We start from the raw sequence: 20,407 nt of genomic DNA, 5'->3' as shown, positions 1-20,407 counted from the left end.
TCCTACACACCTTCTAACAGCATTAGGATCATAATACGTACAGGTAACTTTACATATTGCATTTAAAATGTAACATGTCTGAGAATTTCTCCAGCTCCATATTCTTTGAAAACCTAATTTTTTAATGGTTGTATAACATACTCTGATGTGGATATGCCTTAATGAACTGAACCATTTGTAACAAGTATGACACTGAAGATGTATTTAAATTTTCATACTTATACTCATATCCCTACTCTCTTCTCTAATTAATTCCTCAGTCTCTACAAGTGCAAATGTTGTGTCCAAAGATATTTTAGAAGGCTGTTTGGCATATATTGTCTCCAAGACACTAGTCCTTAATTTTAGTAATGCTGGCTTATCTTACCCTTATAATGGGCAGATACTATTGTTATCTTTATTTTATTTTTTTAAAGATTTTATTTATTTATTTGACAGAGAGAGATCACAAGTAGGCAGAGAGGCAGGCAGAGATTGAGAGGAGGAAGCAGGCTCCCCGCCAAGCAGAGAACCAGATGCAGTGTTCGATCCCAGGACCCTGGGATCATGACCTTAGCCAAAGGTAGAGGCTTAACCCACCGAGCCACCCAGGCACCCCTGTTATCCTTATTTTAGAGATGAGGAAGTGGAGGCAGCAAGATTAAGTAATTTCCCAAAGTCGCACCACAGAGAAACTGAGCTTTGAATGCAGGTAAATGCTCCTAAACACTGTTCCCAGATGCCTTTTGGGAAAAGTTGCAAGACTTTTAATAAATATTGTGAATTTTTTAAAAGATGCTATAATCCACAGTTATCTGTAACAGCACTCACCTCACCTTACATCACCTTAAGATTGACTAACATAATAAAAATATAATAAAAAAATAAAATGAGGACTTCTGTTGTTGTTGTTGCAGAGGCTATTAATAGTAGCGTCTTAAATACAGAACTATTTATCCTGCTTCTGGAAACCTGGGCTTACTCCCAGACACTTCTTGAAAGCAAATACAGAAGAAGTCTAAATAATATACTAAGAATTACGCCTTTCAGTTGTTAAGAAAAATGTAACCATAAATTGATTAAAATTTTAAAACAGGGGCACCTGAGTAGCTCAGTTGGTTAAGCATCTGCCCTCCAGCTCAAGTCAGGATCCCAGAGCCCTGGGATTTAGCCCCATCAGGCTCCCTGCTCAGAGGGAAGTCTTCGGATCACTCTCCCTTTGTCCCTCCCCCGCCAACTTGGGTGCGCTCTCTCTGGCATGCACATCTCTTTCTTTTAAATATATAAAATCTTCTGAAAAATGTTTTTAAGCCATTAAATACAAACATCCAATTTCGTCCACTGGGCCCAAAAGCACAATGCATAAAGCCTATAAAATTTTCTTTAAAAGAAACATATTTTATTTATTTGTTAGAGAGAGTCCAGATAGAGAGAGCAAGAGAATAAGCAAGGGGAGAGGTAGGCAGAGGGAGAAGCAGGCTCCCCGCTGAGCGTGGAGTCCAATGCAGGACTTGATCCCAGGACTCTGGGATCATGACCTGAGCTGAAGGCAGACGCTTAACTGACTGAGCCACCCAGGCATCCCAAGCCTATAAAACTTTCAATGCCCCCTGCCCCCCCTCAAATGCAACAATATGTATTGGCTCTAAAATAAGAAAATTACAAAACAGGAATTAATAAATGCTACTGTTATACCTACAGAATGCAACATTTTGTTAACTACCCAAGGACAATTAAATCTTAAGATGGTTATATATAAGTTCAAATGTACCACTTCCATCATCAATATATATTTGATATGATATGGGTCTCTAAAAACAAAAAAACCTAGGACCTACAAAGATCTTAAATTGATCTTGAGTTTCAAGAGGTCCTTCTTTCTGATCAAGCTGTTTTCAATCTTGCCTCTGTGAAGCACGGCTTTCCTTTCCCCAGTAAGTAACATACATAACATACATAACACATCAAAGTGTTAAATATCTTATATTTAAGATAGCAACAGGTAATATAAAATTTTTACATCTGTCTACAGTCTCTGTAATAAAGGTCAGTTGCTTCAGGCACTCACTTCTGCTGACTATATAATTTGGAGTGTTTGCAGTATAGTTTCCTCTATGTTAGTCATTGTTTAGTCTTCATTGAATATACAGTTTCCTCCTGCTTTTTACTCAGATCCTGGACCAAACTTCTCACTGCTTCTCCCTGCTGGCCACCCAGTGTGTGGTACTTTGTTTAAAAACAGCCTTAGCAAACTACACATTGTCTCTAGGCTGAAATTCCAAATTCGGGCAAGAAGAAAACTGATCCCTCTTGGGCCAGGTACCCTTCTTGGTGCTAATCAACTCTGGGTGTGAGGGCAGGGCTGTAACTTCTCAAGACCAAGTATGCATATGAGACAAAGGGAAGGGAAGGCTTAGCCTGCATCCCTAGATAATAGAGCAGGAGTCAAGAATTAAGTGCGGAACACCAGGGCAGCAAGAGTGAGGAAAATGTAGGCTAGCATACATCCAGACTGCTTGAGTCCCGGTCTGCACCCATCATCTGGGTGGGTTGTGGGAGAGGGATCAGCAGTGCAGAAGTGGAGGAGAGTCTTACGATCTCCCAGGAAGAGAGGTCAAGGTATGCTCTCAGCTCCACAAATGAAGCACCATGTTGCTCTTCAAGGAAGATTACGTGGTGCCAAGTGACCAAAAAGTTCTCAGAAATAGAAATCAGGGCCCCGGAACTGTAGTTTTGTTTTTGTCCTTTTCTTTCATTTGGCTTAAGAACTTCCACGGAGCATCAGGTTTGGAAGGCATCTAGTTTTGGTTTTACTAACAGATGTATGTTTTTTATAGTTACCTTTGCATTTTAATGTACATTACCAAAAAAAAAAAATAATCGACACAGCAAAGGTGCAAAATATAGTTTTAAAATAAGTATCTCAAAAAATGAATGAATTATTTAAGTGTTCAATAAATAATAGCACAGAGAATGCTGAAGCAAAAATTATGGGGGGGGGTGCTGGTTCACAAAAGCAGCTCATTCATACATCTGGTTGTTTAATTCCTCAGGCAACATGCAGGATGCCGTGCTTCAGCCTGACCTTGAACAGCTCCAAAGACCGCACTATCCCAGTCTTCCTTTCCCTATGCGCCAGCCAGGTCTTTCCTCTTCTTCCTCTGTTTTTTTTGTTTGTTTGTTTGTTTGTTTTTTGTTTTCCCATTAGTTTTGATTCTATCTTGTGATATCAAACAGAATTGTTCTCTTGGTTTTTTTCTTCATGGCCGTCCTTTGCATACTTGAAGTCAGCAATCAAACCCTTCTCTTAATCTTCTGTTACTCAGGGCTAACTGTTTCTATGGTACTTTCTCATTGAGTATCTTTATATTCTCTCCTCTGTCATTTTATGAACAGAGAGAGAGAGTGCCCACATCTCAAGGGCATGCATTTCTCATGTAATCCACTTGTGACTGTTCCATAAGAATAATAAGTTTCAACAATTCTCGATGGCTCAAATTTTTGAAATTCTTACATAAAAATCACCTCATTTGACCCCTTCGGTAACTTTGTGAGGTGACAGAGAATACTAGCCCCATTGATCAGATTAGAAAACTAAAGGACAAAAATATTAAGGGATTTCTTTTAATGAGAAGATAAATAACTAAATTTCTAAGCATAAAAAAATGGAGACTCCATACACTTACATTTTGTTGTTTTCTGCTAAACCTGTTATTTATAGAGTCTTTGGTATCATGAAATTCACAGCCTACGATGTAAGATAAGACAGACAGAACCATTGGAAATGAACAGGAAGGAAATAAAAAAGTAAAAAATTAAAAAAGAATAAAAACATGGGATGTAGAGAGGGGCAGATGGGCAAACCAGAGGGAAATAATGCGTATAAATGATGTATAACATTATATTTGAGTATTTTAGAGTGGACTGTTTTTCCTCATATTGGCTCTTTATTTAGATTTATTTTTTAAAAAGATTTTATTTATTTATTTAGAGAGAGAGTGCCAGGGAAGGAGCAGAAGAAGAGGGAGAGAGAATCTCAAGCATATCTTTAACTGAGCACAGAGCCCGATGTGGGACTCAATCCTACAACCCTGAGATCATGATCTGAGCTGAAATCAAGAATCAGATGCTCACCCGACTGAGTTACCCAGGCTCGCCTTCATATTGGCTCTTGAACTCGAGCTCCCTCAAGTTAGAGCCTGCTGCTTACGTGGTGCTGGGCAGGCTTCTCAGAAAATAAAACAAAATAAATATATTCTCCCTAAGGGAGTAAAGAAGTCTGAAGACCAGCCCTAGCCTTGGTGACTTGCTACGAGGAATTATATGAGTTAGTATACATACTTGTACTCACAGCTCAGATTTATTGCAGTGAAAAGGATATAAAACAAAACTGGCAAAGGTAAAGGAGAACAGAACAAAATGCAAAGGAAACCAAATGCAAGCTTCAAAGGGGCCTGTCGCACTGCTGTCACACAGGACACACTCAGTTCCTTCAGCAATGGGTTGTTGCAGCACATGGGGAATACTGTCTGCTCCAGAAGCTCCCTGGACACTGGGACCTAAGTTTTTACTGGGAACTGGGCATATAAGCACTCACTGCCTGGCAAGTACCTATATTCCAGAATTCTAGAAGGACAGCATGTCTTCAGCATGAATAACAACACTGTTTATATAAACAATTCAGGAACAGTGAGCCACTCTCATTAATGAGGGGCCATTTCAGATCAGTGTAAGGAACTCTTCACCATTCAAGCTCCCAGATGATGGCCACTGCCAATGTTACAAGCAAGACTTCCTAAGGCTAGTGCTCTCAAGCCTACATGTTAATATTCTTGCACACACAGTAAATGCTCCGTCAATCTTTACTACGATCCCAAGTTGATGAGGCTCTAGAACAGAATTTCTCTCTTCCTCTTAGGAAAAGGGAGCCCAGTCTGTTCCAGTAAATAAATACTAGGCATCAGAAATATACTGGGATAGCAGACAGAGGACAAAGAATAAGGCCAAGGAGCTAATGACTAAATCCATCTGATGGGTACATAAATCTCTAGTCTCCTTGATGATCCCTAAAGAACATTATTTACCAGAACCACTTCAAAGTTAGTGCTGGCAACTGAGATATTTCTGCCCTTTAAATCCAACCTAAATCTTTCCTTCTTATTGAACTGGATCTTTCCATCTGGCGTAAGAAAGCCTTCTACTCCCTGTGGGGGTGCAGTTGGAGGCAGCCTTACAGATCATTGACATCCATGATGATGTCTACCCTGAGGTATATCAGGAAGGACGGAGCATGTGGGCCTCAGATCACCAGCATAGGCTTTAAACTTTGATACATACAAAAGTAAACGATTCAGATTACTTGAGGAAAACATGTTAGGAGATCTGGTTTCCTTCAGAGAAAACAGAGTCACTAATTAGCTGTGTTTCCTTGGGCAATTAAACTGCCACACCTCAGTTTTTCTTATCTGTAAAATGGGCATGTGAAGCCCCTTCTGACTCAAATACCCTCTGACATGATGGGTTACACACAACACTGTCATACACAATACCATTGGCATAATTAAAAATTCACAATGCTCTTAACTTGAATGCCTGTTATCCCACTCAGATTTAGGGGCCGGGTGACAGAAGGCAAGGAACTGAGGTGAAGCAGGGAATGATACCAAAAGAAAAAGTTATAGGGATGAAAAGAGCATCTATATAAAAAAGAGGTCTTCCAAATATTCTCCCTACTCAGACACTTTTATTTAGATCATCTAGAACTATTTCTCTGTGCCCCAGCTGAACTTCCCCCCTCCTTGGTTTTTAATAATAAACCAGCACATTAATTTTTTAAAACAGGAAATGATAGGGCAAAGACTCCATAAACAGCTGAAATGTTAATCACACAAAGGCTCCCAAAGCAATTTCATTCTGGACTCCTCATGGTTATGCATTACAATAGGAATTTTCATCAGAACACTAGCCCTAGGATGGGCTGCTAGGAAAATGACACCTACCACCAGCCTGAATCCCTGGACAGGCTCTTTGAAGAGGCAATCAGGGCAGAATGTTCCAAAAAATGCTTATGTATATGGTGGTTCTGGTGGGGGGAGGCAACAGACAAGGTTCTTAACCCATGTTGAAAATACTGGGTACTCTGCATATATTATCTCAGCCGGTTTCAACAACTGACTCCTCACGAGGGGCTAAGATTAGCATGCTCACTTCACAGATGAGGAAAATGAGGTTCAGAGAAGGAAGGTAACTTTCCCAACGTCACACAGTCACATAGCGTATTAGCGTTCCATTGATATGTCCTTACTGCATACAAAAAAATCACCACAATCTTGGCAGCTTAAAAAATACCATTGCATTATCTCATAGTTCTCATGGGTCAGGAGCTGGGTCGCCTGCTCCGGCTTCTCCACACTGAAATCAAGGTATGGGCCAGAGCTGTGATGCCTACCTAGGGTTTGCAGCCCTCATCTGAGCTCCCTGGCTATTGGCAGAATTCATGTCAGGGAGTGGAGGTCACACACTCACCTGCGCATATGGCTCCAGTAGGCAGTTTCCAACTTGGCTGTTTGCTCCTGGGCCAGTCAGTTTCCCCCACCAAGTGCCCCCAAGGATAATTTCCTGTTCAGTTCACTCAAAGTCAACTGGTTAGTAACCTGGTAACGGGAATGCTATCCAGTCATATCCACAGGCCCCATCTACACGCAGCTGGAGGGGTGAGGAGATGGGACAGCGTGTGGGATGCTGACAGTCACCTTAGAATTCCACTTACCGTGCAAAACGAGTCGATGGCAGAGTTGAGTAAGGCCTGACCTCAGGTCCGCTTACCTCCAAAGCCATGGAGCTACCTACACACCTGAGCCACCCTGGGTTGAAGCAGGAGCCTAGACAGATATTCCCAATGGTGGCAACTGGCTGAGAGAATGAGAAAAGACGGGTGAAGCCCCAGCTGGCCTGAGTTACTCAGAGGAAAGGGTGGTGGCAAGATCTGGGACCTAAGTTTCCCCGGCTAAGTGTCATCTCTGAACCAGATCATTCTGAGACTCCGCAAAAACAAATGTTCTCTGTGGCAAAGGCCCAAGAGCATCGGGAGGCATCTGACTTGCTCTGCCTCAGGGGTGACATTTCCTTACAGGTTGGATCCTCCCCAGGCTCTCCTCTTTCTGCTTATTCTTTTTGCCACATTTAAAGAGTGCCCGCTAAGAGCCAAGGACTGAGAGTCACTGAGGATCCACAGATGAAAAGACAAGGCCCTGCCCCCAAGAGTTTTTGATCTTAAGTTGTGGGAAAGGGATGAAAGTGAATAGATAGAAATGTGTCCAGGGGAATATCTATGTATATACAAATGACAAGTTAGAGAGGAAGGAGCTACAGCTGCCTGGGAAGGTTCTAGAGAGTTCCATCTGACTCTAAAGAGGAAGAGGTTGTTGAGTGGATTAGATGGGAGGCCGAGGTTGGGTACAGAGGGTATTAAAGGCGGAGGAAACATCTTCCTTAAAACCCTTCAGGGGCTCCCCATTGACTCTTCAAATAAAACCCAGGGCCTGAATATGACTTAGAAGTTCCTACTTGACCCCGTGTTTCCTTCCTTTCCAGACAATGCCCCCTCCCCCCTTAATATCTGCAGTCTGGCTTCACTGGTCTTTCACTGGTGTGGTTTCCTCTCCTGGAACATTCTTCACCAGTATACTTAATTCCCCAACCTATCGTTTTGTTGTTTTTTTTTTAAGATTTTATTTATTTGACAGAGAGAGACACACTAAGAGAGGGAACACAAGCAGGGGAAGTGGGAGAGGGAAAAGCAGGCTCTCCTCTGAGCAGGGAGCATGATGCGGGGCTTGATCCCAGGACCCTGCGATCATGACCTGAGCTGAAGGCCGACGTTTAATGACTGAGCCACCCAGACGCCCCTCCCTGACCTCTCTTTACACACACACACACACACACACACACACACACACACACACTTCTCCCATCTAATCACTATTTACTCTTCAGCTCTTGGATTTGACGTCACTTCCTCTAGAAAACCTCCCTTGGTGCCAAAGCTCTGATTTAAAATGCTTACTGTAGATGCGACTACCACACTGTGTGATTACCAGCATGTCATTTATCAGTGGGTCTGGGACCTGTCTCCTTGAGGCCACTGGAAGATATAATAGGACCGACTTAAGGGACCATGTTTATCTCTTCACTCTGGCATCTCCAGGGATTACCGTCACTTAGTAGGTGATCAAAAACTATTTGTTGGATAAATAGATAAAGGGCACAGAGGCAACCTTGTTCATGGAAGAAAATTAAAGGCATCATAGACTAAATGGAAACAAAATTAATCAAATCTTCCATATCCTAGTGCCTACACTGGGGTACATGACATAGACATTAGGAGGGAATTCATATATTTAAATTATATATACAACATACGCATGTATATATGTGTATATATCCTACATACATATGCACATATCCATATACACACATATATATGTATATATTAAATATACATGTATATGAAAGTACTTAAATGAGGATTAGAGAAAAGAGACCATTTTGGTTTTTTTACTGTGTTATGATAGTCACCATACAGTATATCATTAGTTTCTGATGTAGTGTTCCATGATTGACATTGTTTGCGTATAACACTCAGTGCTCCATGCAATATGTGCCCTCCTTAATACCCACCACAGGGTTAACCCACTTCCCTACCCACCGCCCTCCCTTCTAAAACCCTCAGTTTGTTTCCTGGAGTCCATAGTCTCTCATGGTTCACCCCCCCCCACTCTGATTTCTCCCCCTTCATTTTTCCCTTCCTTCTCCTAATGGCCTCCATGTTATTCCTTATGCTCCACAAATAAGTGAAACCATATGATAATTGGCTTTCTCTGCTTGACTTATTTCACTTAGCATAATCTCCTCCAGTCCCAACCATGTTGATGCAAAAGTTGAGTATTCATCCTTTCTGATGGCTGAGTAATATTTTATTGTGTATATGGACCACATCCAATTTAGGCATTCTTCTGTCGAAGGGCATCTTGGGTCTTTCCACAGTTTGGCTATTGTGGACATTGCTGCTATGAACACTGAGGTCCATATGGCCCTTCTTTTCCCTACATTTTTATCTTTGGGGTAAACACCCAGTAGGGCAATTGCAGGGTCATAGGGAAGCTCTATTTTTAATTTCTTAAGGAATCTCCACACTGTTTTCCAAAGTGGCTGCACCAATTTGCATTCCCAACAACAGTGTAAGAAGGTTCCCCTTTCTGCACAACTTCTCCCAACTCGTGTTGTTTCTTGCCTTATCAAATGTTGCCATTCTAACTGGTGTAAGGTGGTATCTCAGTGTGGTTTTGATTTGAATTTCCCTGTTGGCTAGTGATGATGAACACTTTTTATGTATCTGTTAGCCATTTGTATGTCTTCTTTGGAGAAGTGTCTGCTCATGTCTCCAGCCCATTTTTTGACTTTATCTGTGTTTTGGGTATTGAGTTTGAGAAGTTCTTTATAGATCTTGGATATCAGCCCTTTGTCTGTAGTGTCATTTGCAAATAGCTTCTCCCATTCTGTGGGTTGCATCTTTGTTTTGTTGACTGTTTCCTTCACTGTGTAGAAGCTTTTTATCTTGATGAAGTCCCAAAGGTTCATTTTCGCTTTTGTTTCTCTTGTCTTTGGAGTCGTGTCTTGAAAGAAGTTGCTGTGGCTGATGTCAAAGAGGTTACTGTCTATGTTCTCCTCCAGGATTTTGATGGATTCTTCCAGGATTTTGATGGATTCCTCTTCTTAAAAAAAGGTTTAGAATTCTGATTTTTTGTTGGAATCATAATCAAGAAATCAGAACTGCTTTTCATAGTCGGCCATTCCCAGAATGTTGTTTTGCCGTGATCACCAATGATCCACAGAACTGCAGTGGCTTAAAACAAAGGTTTATTTCTTGCTCACAATGCATGATCATTAACTACTCCAAATATCAGTCACTCCAGACTCAGGCTGAGAGAACATCTTCTAACTCAGATATGTCTGTGGCCATCATACAGAGAAGAGACATCACAAACCTAATATCCTCATCTTGGAAGTGACATAGGTGACTTCCATCTGTATTCCATTAAATAAAGCATGTTGACATGGCCACTCCTGACTTCAACAGGGCAGAGACCTATAAATCTCACACAAGGAGGGGTTCTTCAAGGAAGAAGTGGGAAAGTGAAATATTTGATAAACGATAATATTGTCCTTCACACCAGGGATCGTCAGGCTATAAGTGTCTTTTCTGACATTTGGATTTTCCCTTTTCATTTATTGGCAATTAAACTTTCAGTACTGCCCTGCCATTGGAGTAAAGAAGACAAGCCAAGGTTCTAAAGAGAAAGAATCAGAATGCCCGAGTTGGAACAGTCCGTACAGTGCACATAGACACAGCACTATATTTTATGAATATGAAAACTGGCTCAGAGAAGCTGCTGCCTTCCCCAATGGAACCCTGCATCATGTGAGGGCTAAGGCCAAGTCCCAAACCCCTGGTTCCAGAACTTAGGCTCATTCTTCCATTGCCCACCTAAGATAACCCAACTTACTGTCTACAAATCAGACCCACAGCTTTGCACAGCACAGATACAGTTCCTGCCCCTGAACCTGACTTATGGTCCTGCTGGGAGAACCCACCACCCACCCACCCTCAGTGCAATGGGCTTCCATGGAGCTTTTCTCCAACCAGTTGTCCTCACTTCGTTGAGACAGGCTATAATTATGCTCAGTTCTTTGCCTGTTTTATAGCTTGGCTCTGACATAGTAAGAACATCTGCAATAAAAACATCTATGGGGTTTTGTTTCCTTCTGTATAAATTCATTGTCTGGAATCTGACAGCCCCATGTCTTGGTGATTTATCAGAATTAGTCCATTTAGGAAGGAGTGCCTTGCTCTACTGAAACCTGCTCTCTTTATTTTAGCCAAACGCTTGTATTGTCAGGCAGCTTCAACTAAGCTCCTGTATCTATTTCAAAGTAAAACGGACAGACAGACAAACAAACAAAAACAATTCTTCTAAAGCCTCTCTACTCTAATCTTTTTCACAGTTCTTGATTGTATAATGAACTGTTTCTTCCTCATCATTTTCTTCCCCAATGACATTCCGTGTAACTTGACTACATAATCCAAAGGCTACCTTCACTTATGAATTAGTCAAATGTAATAGGTGGCAGAAAATGTAATGAAACACAGAGCTATTTTTAAAGAATAAAGTGTGGTGTATTTAGACTTTTGCCCTCAGTTCCTACCATAAGTTTTTCAATACATCATGGATTTTATGTCCTTCAAATTGTCTATGTAAAAACAAGGAGCACATACTCCAATGTTCTCAAATCCTTAAGAAAAAAAGATATGTGCATACTAATGCAAAATACTAGCATTTTGTTCATTCTCTGATTTTTGAGTCCATTATTTTACTATCTCTTTTTCTATTTTTGATACATTTAGGGATGTTCTCTTTTTCTTCTAATATATTCATGGTATTGATGCACAAGGCTTAGTGCTAAGAACTGAACAAACAGTAGACACACAGAGGAGTCTGAGAAAATGGAGACTGGGTGATTCTAAGAAATGAAATAAATGTTCTGTGCCTGCAGAGACGTTAAAGAATATTTTCTGCTAATTTCAGGATTTGGAGTCCAAAAGGTTAGTTTTGGGGTCCCCTAGCCCTAAATTGGGTTTTGATGCCCTCTCCTCGTTGACTGGCTCTGGCAAAGGATACAGAGAAGTAAGTAGTTTATGTGGCTTTTCTCTGAACAGCTCCTAGGAATTTGATAAGTGGATTCACCTTCTAATGATTTGTTGTTCTGCAATTTATAACCACACATTCACATATATAACACAGGTGTAGTATTTCCCTGCGGGTTCTCCAACATAAATACACTAAATGATGTCATGGTGGACACGGGAAATTCTTCAGAGAAAGCCAACGTGGCATACAGAATCCAGATGTTGGGAGCACATCTGGATATGCAGACTACGCTGAGAGGCTGCTCTGTATCTACAGTGTCAGAGTGTGGAAAAGCTGAAAAGCCTCATTGTCTGAAGAGGACTATCCACCAGTGAGTGGATGGATGACAGGACTAGGATGAAGAAGCCATCGCTATGCCCTAAGGATCTAGAAACTTCACCTGGTCCATGATTTCATTTCCACAGCTCAGCTTTCTATCTGGTTGTGGTAACTGTGCGATGACCCTTTCTGTCTGTGCCTCAAAGCAGCTGACATGATATAAAATGCATTAACACCACGATTCTAAACTATGGTATCTTTTACGTATTAATTATGCTCCAGAATGTAAAGATATAGCCCAGCATCACTGTAGAAACATTGGAAAATAAGAAAAGCATAAAGAAAAAAAAATTGCATGATACCCTATTGCTCAGACATAAAACTTTTAAAATATTTGGTCATTTCCTTTTAGCTTTTTTTCCCTAGGGTATCGCCATCTGTATCTCCCTATCTGCACACCCACATTCAGAACCTCCCAAATACACACACACACACACACACACACACTCACAGACTCACACACTCGAAGGAAGGCATTTTCCATAACTTACTACAAAATTATTTAGCCTTTTCACTTCTTAGTTTTCTTACTTGTAAAACGTGGATAAAAATAATGCCTACTTCCCACAACTAGTATAACAATAAAATGAGTGAGTTAGTATATGTAAATGCTTAAAACCTTATCCGGCCATAAAGGATACTCAATAAATGTTGGTTACTATTATTTTATACTGTATATAAAGTAAATATATCTTACTGTTTCCCTTTTTTAACTTAGTATAATACAAACTGTTTCCCCACCTTCACTGCTATAACCCTCCTCTAAGCTAGCATCTTCCCTCTCTTGAATTACTGCAATGATCATTTACTTGATGTCCCCAGTGGGACCTACCATCTAGTATCCATAGAGTAAATAGGACCATTTGTCACAAATATAAATCAGACCATATTGCTCTCCTGCTTAAAACCTTCCAATGGTAATTTCCAGTTATATACAGAACAAAATATACATTTCTTACTCTATTTATCATTGAGGGATCGGATTCCAATTCATGTCTTAGAATCCTGGTTCCAATAGCCCAACCAAACAGGAATCTGGAGGTAGGTTTTTTGAATGAGAGTAATAGCCACATGGTCCCCTCAAGTTCCCAGACACTTTTTATGCTCTAAAATTATTAGCCCAAAGCTCTCAGGTTCATGGTTACAAGGCTCTGCTCCATTTCTAGGATGCAGTCCATGTTCCAGAAATAAAGGAGTTAAAGGGCAAAAGTGAAAGTCCTCCTTCTACACACTGGTTTTACTGGACATCTTTATTGGCAAGGAAGTGCCCCAAACCTCCTAATCCCTACTTCAGGAGCAAGAGCAATATTTTAACTACATGTATCAATGCTTGACACTAAACTGGTTGCCTCCATGGGAAAGAAGAGAGATGGGAAGTGAGGGTGAGCATCCCGTGGTTATCTGCCAGCCGCTGGTTGGCAATATCCTTCCTCTTGCCCACCTGTCCTACCTCTCCCCTTGACACCTATGCCCAGCCACACCAGCCTTAGTCCTTGGTATGCACCAAACAACTGCCAGCCTCAAAAAAGGTCATTAGTGGGGCACCTGGGTGGCTCAGTGGGTTAAAACCTCTGCCTTCAGCTCAGGTCATGATCCCAGAATCCTGGGATCGAGCCCCGCGTCGGGCTCTCTGCTCTGCAGGGGGCCTGCTTCTCTTCCTGCCTCTCTGCCTACTTGTGATCTCTCTGTCAAATAAATAAATAAAATATTAAAAAGAAAAACTTTAAAAAAAAAGGTCATTAGTCTTTGCTTTCCTTTCTGCCTAGAACATTCTACCAGTGGCTGGCACGTGGCTGGCACGTGGCTGGCACGTGGCTGGCACATGGCTGGCTCCTTCTCTTCATCAGGTCTTAGTGGAAATGTAACCTCTCCAGGGAGTCTTACTTGATTTTCTGTGCAAGGTCACCCCCCTCATTGCCCCCCACCCAACTGGCTTTATAGCACTTATTGCTAGTTGAAATTACTCTGCTTATTAATTTATTTGCTCATTGTCTGTCTCTTTGACCAGGACATAAGATGCAAGAGGGCTGGGCTTCACTCCCAACTAACTATACACCCAGTGCTCAGAACAGAGCCCGGAACATAGGAAGCATTAGATACAGTGAACAAATGCCAAATGCATTACAGTACTTTCTGTTTTCATTAAATGCTATTCAAGAGATTTAACATCTGTAAAATATTCCACTGAATAAATATAACACTATTAACTACTTTCCATGGCTTGCTACTGAGTAATAGTCCCCTTCACGTCCACATCATAATCCCAGGAACTGGAGAATGTTACCTGATAGAGCGAAAGGGACTTTGCAGACATGAATAAATTAAGGATCTTAATGTTAAGAGATTAAGCTTAAAAAAAGAGGATATTACCTTGGATTATCTTCGCAGACCTGAAGTAATCACCAGTCCTCCGGAAAGGGATGCAGGGGGAGTCAGAGTTGGAGGAGAAGGCAACATGATGACAGAATCAGAGACTGAAACGATGAGCTTTGAACACGGACGGAGGGGACCACAAACCAAGGAAAATAGGGGGGCCAATAGAGCTGAAAAAGACAAAGAAACAAGATGCCTTCAGAGACCCCACAACGAACCAACCCTCACACTGTAGAAGCCCCTTTCAAGTAATTGACTTGAACAATGAGAACTTGAGTAAGGCAGAAGGGCCCACAGGGGCCCCCGTCCCCTGGCTGAATCCAAGCAGACCCAGAGGCGACCCATCTCAAAATATCCATAAACCCTAGCTGACCAATGGGCCAATTACACCCGGGCATAGATGCTAAAAAAGGACAACTGCATACATTGCCATACCTCCTCGCCTTCCCATACCTCCTTCTCTACAGCCTTGTCCAGACAGTCTCTCCTTGGCTATCCTGCTTGCTGCTCCCTTGCAAAGTATTCAATAAACTTCTATGTCCTTTGTTCTGCCTGGGGTGAATTCTTTCACCACCCACGAAGCTGGCCTCCACCCAATCAGGTCACCACCTCCCACCCCACCCCCACACACTTTGTCTTTAGCCCAGCGAAACTGATTTGCAGACTTGTGACCTCCAGAACTTCAAGAGTGAGCATGTGTTTTAAAGTCACTAAATCTAACGCAATCTGTTAGAACAGCAATAGGAAGCAAATACAGACATGTAGGGCTTTTCTTTCTCCCCCCCCCCAGGTATTTATTACTGTCATGAAGTTGTAAGAACCTCATTTTACAGATATCTTTGTCTGCCTTTCCAAAGATTCCATTAGAACCGTTTCCTAGAGGCACCACTCCAGTAAGCTGGCATCACCAGACAACCTCCCCGGCTGTGGCTGGGTACATAAATGCCTGATCAACCTGGCTGTTTAGAAGCCGGTTCTTCTGAACTATAGCCACGGGGCCTACAGGGAATTAACCCACTTCGTGGAACAACCACACAAACCCAATGAGATAGCTTTCCAGGGGAAACAAGGCGTATAAAAAATAAGGCAAAACAAGGGTGCTTTTCCGCTATTTTTCCTTCTTATTGTTAACATAATAACATAGAGGTGGGGAGCAGGAAGGGGTTAAAATATAAGACCAGAAAAAGCTCAAGTTCAGTTCCAAAGATCTACACACCTTTGATACCTGCCAGATGGGCCTTTGAAGTGGAAAGCAGGATCAGTTCCCTAAGGGAAGGCTGACACACAAGTCCTGACCTGTGAATTAATCAGAGAAGCCTCTGGATACCAGCACAAAAGGGTGTGGGGCAGGGTGCGGTCTGTTATCAGGCTGCTTCGTTGTGGGGTGTGTCCATGACGAAAGAGAGAAATACCTTACTTGGGGGCCAAGTGACAGGTGTGGGCTGCTGCAGGGTGAGTCTGTCAATGACCCTCCCTCTGCACTACAAAAGGAGCCTGTTGCAAATAATTCAGTATGGAAGCTCATGGAGGATTAACTTCAGTGTTCTCCAAAATCTCCCTGCCTCCCACCCCAGAACGTGTTTCGGACACCAGCAGCACTGCCATCACACGGGAGTTTGTTAAGAATGCAGATGTCGAGCAGTGTCCAGACGCGGGCAATCGGGGACTGCATCTTAACTGTACTGCTGCGTGCTTCTTAGGCACATTAAAGTTTGAAAACATCAGTCCTAGAGTCTAAGCTGCACAGAGGCAGAGCCTCTGTGGGCTCTGTTCAGCACGATACTTCCAGTGCTACAAACACAGCCCAGCATTACTCGGAGGGGCTCCATAAATATTTGTTTTATCAATGATTAAATAAGTGAATGCACCAAGGCTTACATGCTGAAGACGAGTTTGGAAAGAGTTGGGACTGGTATATTGCAGTCTTTGCATTTTACACACACACATATGTGCATGCATGCACACACGTATTAAAGTCAAAGAATATTTTTTTGAACCCATACTTCAGGTGCATGAGCACAGCCTAAATAGAAGGAGCTATAAGAGAACTTCTCGGGGCGCCTGGGTGGCTCAGTGGGTTAAAGCCTCTGCCTTCGGCTCGGGTCATGATCCCAGGGTCCTGGGATCGAGCCCCGCATTGGGCTCCCTGCTCAGCAGGGAGCCTGCTTCCTCCTCTCTCTCTGCCGCCTGCCTTCCTTGCCGACTTGTGATCTCTGTCTGTCAAATAAATAAATAAAATCTTTAAAAAAAAAAAAAAGAAGAAGAAGAAGAAGAACTTCTCTTCTGGCTGTTGAAAAAGCCAAAATCTAGGAAAGAGGTTAAGATAATGAGAAAGAAACAGGCAGGACTAGGTAGAGAGAAAAAGATGGAGGGTTCCATGATCAGACTCACAGAAATCCCCAAAACGTGGAGGTGTAAGAAAACCAGAGAAAAAAGACCAGTCCAGACCACCCTGGCCTAGGTGTCCGAGGGGGGAGTCTTATTTATGACAGTCTCTTGTAGTTGACAGAAAATAAAGAGATCTTACAAGAAGTAAGCCCTTAAAGATGTTATTACTAGTCCTGCTTATACAAAGGTGCTGTCAGTGGATAAGTCAACAAGACTTACGATCCCTAGTTAACTTTCTATAAAAGACCAACCCTAAAAGCCCTCAGTGGGAACCCTGTCGGGACCCCTCTCACTCCTGAGAGTGTTTTCTGTATCCTCGCTTAATAAACTTCTGTTGCTTTAGTCACTCTCTTTTGTCTGCCAGATTCATTCTTCAACTCTGTGAGACAGGAACCCAGCCCTCCTGCATCACTAAGAGGGCTGGAATGAGCCTGGAGAAGTTACTCTCACAGCTGAGAAAAGGATGTAGGTCTATGGTTCATCCTACTATCAAAAAAGTGATGCCCCAAGTTGGGCAGAAATGGATCAAGACTCTGAAGGGAATGAGAACCCGGGATCCTGAACCAGAAGGGATCTGGGGAGGCTGGCTTTAAATATGGGTACCACAGACCAGAGATTCCTCCTCTGTTCTGCGTATAAATGCAACACTGTTGACTTCTGAGAATCATTCCTTACAGATAGCACTCATATCACCATGGCCCTGACAGCCTGAAGATGTGAAGCATCCCATGAGCCTCCCAGATTGCTGAGTGATCCCAGCACAAGATCACCTGCGTGATGACTGAGACTTAGTTTTCTTTTAATTTTTTATTATGAAAATTTTAAATGGACAAAGACTGCAGAAAGGCAAAATGTATAATGACCCCTCATTACCTACCATCTAGCTTCAAGAACTATCAATTTATTGCTAAACTTGTTTTATGTGGATCTCCCACCCTCCATCCTGGTTATTTTATTTCATTTTTATTAACAGCTATATGAAGGTATAATACTCATAGTGTTCACCCATAATAAAGGTACAAGTCAATAATTTTTAGTAAAAGCATACAGATGTTCAAATGTCACCACAATCTACTTTTAAAACATTTTTATCACCCTAATCACCCTGAGACTCTCTTCTCCTCCCAGACTTTTGTGCCTTTTTACAGTCAATTCCCAGACCAGCCCCAGCAAATGATCTCCTTTGGTCCCTAGAGATCACCTCTTCTGGATACTTCATATATATATGGAGAATTACATGATACGTGATCTTTTGTTTCTGGATTTCTTCAATTAGCATAGTTCTTGAGGTTTCTCCATGTTGTAGAGTAACTAAGTAGTTCCTTTCTTTTTATTACTGGGGAGTATTCCAATGGGTGGTGGTACCATGTTTTGTTTATGTGTTTACATGGTGATGGGCATTTGGATCTAGTCTGAGGTTTTGTGTTATAGCAACACTATGAATATTCATTTAAAAATGTTGTGTATTATATTTTCATTTTTCTTAGGTAGATACTTCAGTGTGGAATTGCTGAGTCATACGGTAGCTTTCTAAGAACCTGAGAACCCGTCATCCGAAGTGGTTGCACCATTTTACCTCCCACCAGTACCGTGTGAGTTTCAGTTTCTCCACATCCTGTCCAACTTACTTTTGTCTCTTTTTTATTATAGCCATTCTAGTGCATTGGAGAACTAACATTTTCCAACTCATGAACATGGAATGCTTCTCCATTCATTTAGATCCTCTTTAACTCTTTCCACCAATGTTTTATAATTTTCAAGGTTCACGTCTCACTCTCCCTCTGTTAAATTTATTCCTCAGTACTTTATTCTTCTTGGTGCTATTGTGAATGCAATTGTTTTCTAAATTTCATTGTCAGATTGCTCATTGCCAGTACATAAAATTACAATTGATTTTTGTAAATCGATCTTATATCCTCTGACCTTGATGAACTCACTTATTTCCAGTATTTTTTTTTTTTTTTTCTGGAGATCTCCATAGAACTTTGCACATACAGGTGTGACTTTTTTTTTTTTTTGCGTTGTGTGTTTATGCAATAAAATTCAAAGCAAACCAATTTTAAATTGAACAAATTAGAATGCACCCAAAATCGTTCCAATTATATTATTGTGCGTTGCATATGCCTAAAGGGCAGAGTGAGGGAGGTGTCACTGGGCCATGCTGGGAATCATAGGTCATCTGCAGCCTCCCTTAGCATTTCCACAACCTTCTGAGATAGTCTTTCAGTTGGGGGTTTTGTCAAAATGTGCCTATCCCTATAGGATTGCGTCAGAGGGGGAAATCACTGAGAACCGCTGCCTTCGGAAGACTGCTAGGCCTGAGACATGTCCTTAAAGGAGATTCTAGGGAGTCAGATGTGGTCCTGAAGAGCGGGAGCAGCTTGAGGGGAAAAAAATAACAGAAGACAATGTATTTTGGCATTCCCTTGTGAAAAGTATAAAAATGTAAGAAGAGGCATTTTCCTTACTTCAGAGAGGGTCTAGATAAAACTGGAAAATTTGGCCTTTTGAATCCTGCACACAGTATACAATTCAAAGAACTGGATAAAGTTAATGAAAAAAGAGGTATGGCAGGGCGCCTGGGTGGCTCAGTGGGTTAAGCCACTGCCTTCGGCTCAGGTCATGATCTCAGGGTCCTGGGATTGAGTCCCGCATCGGGCTCTCTGCTCAGCAAGGGAGCCTGCTTCCTCCTCTCTCTCTCTGTCTGCCTCTCTGCCTACTTGTGATCTCTCTCTGTCAAATAAATAAATAAAATCTTAAAAAAAAAAAAAAAGAGGTATGGCAATGTCTAACTTATTGCCATAAAAGTCCCCAAAACCCTAATACCGTACTATAATTGAATTGCAACCTATCATTAAGTTAGTGTGTATAAAGCACTTAGCTCAGATTTGGTTAATAGTAAATGTTCCAAAGATGGCAGTAGTTCATATTATCACTTATATATTACTTTTGCAACAGAGAGGAGAGGTGATCTGCAATTGGCTATAACCAGTATTTGTAATGCTAAGGGCAGTTCCCTGATCAATCTGATGGTCATTTCAAAGACAATCATTATGAGGCTCTGGAAGTAGAAAAGGCAGTTCAGGGTAGAGGTGGGCTTCAGAGGTAAAGGCTAAGAAAGATGAAAAACACCAAAACCTGTACTAACCACCCACAGCAATTCAAACCACTCCCTGTTTTTCCATGCCCCCTGCAGCATTACTCATGATAGCCAAGATAGGGAAGCAACTCAGTGTCCATCATTTATATGGAGATATGTACACACACACACACACACACACACACACACGCACATGCAATGGAATATTATTCAGCCACCAGAAAGAAGGAGATCCTGCCATTTGTGACAACAGTGGTGGACGTTGAGGGCATTATGTGAGGTGAAGGAAGTCACAGAAAGACAAACACTGAATGATACCACTTATGTATGGAATCTTTAAAAGCTAAACTCATAGGAATAGAGTACTGTGGTAGTCACCATGGGCTGGGAAGTAGGGGGAAATTGAGGGGATGTTGGTTTGTTGGTCAAAGGGTACAAACTTTCAGTGATAAGACAAATAAGTTTGGGGCATTTAATGCAT

At 41.8% G+C, this 20,407-nt stretch overlaps 1 long non-coding RNA gene across 3 annotated transcripts in view; it reads right to left on the bottom strand.

Moving 5' to 3' along the window:
• Positions 1 to 20,407, bottom strand: part of LOC116574922 — a 122,676-nt gene that overhangs the window by 80,301 nt on the left and 21,968 nt on the right. For all 3 annotated transcript variants that reach the window (XR_004279548.1, XR_004279547.1, XR_004279549.1), the window contains exon 3: positions 14,436 to 14,608. This is a non-coding gene — a long non-coding RNA (uncharacterized LOC116574922). The remainder of the gene's footprint in view (positions 1 to 14,435; positions 14,609 to 20,407) is intronic.

Source organism: Mustela erminea, chromosome 16 (genome assembly GCF_009829155.1).
Source record: "Mustela erminea isolate mMusErm1 chromosome 16, mMusErm1.Pri, whole genome shotgun sequence".
In the NCBI taxonomy this organism is placed as follows: Eukaryota; Metazoa; Chordata; class Mammalia; order Carnivora; family Mustelidae; genus Mustela; species Mustela erminea.
This window is presented reverse-complemented; position numbering and strand designations above follow the sequence as displayed.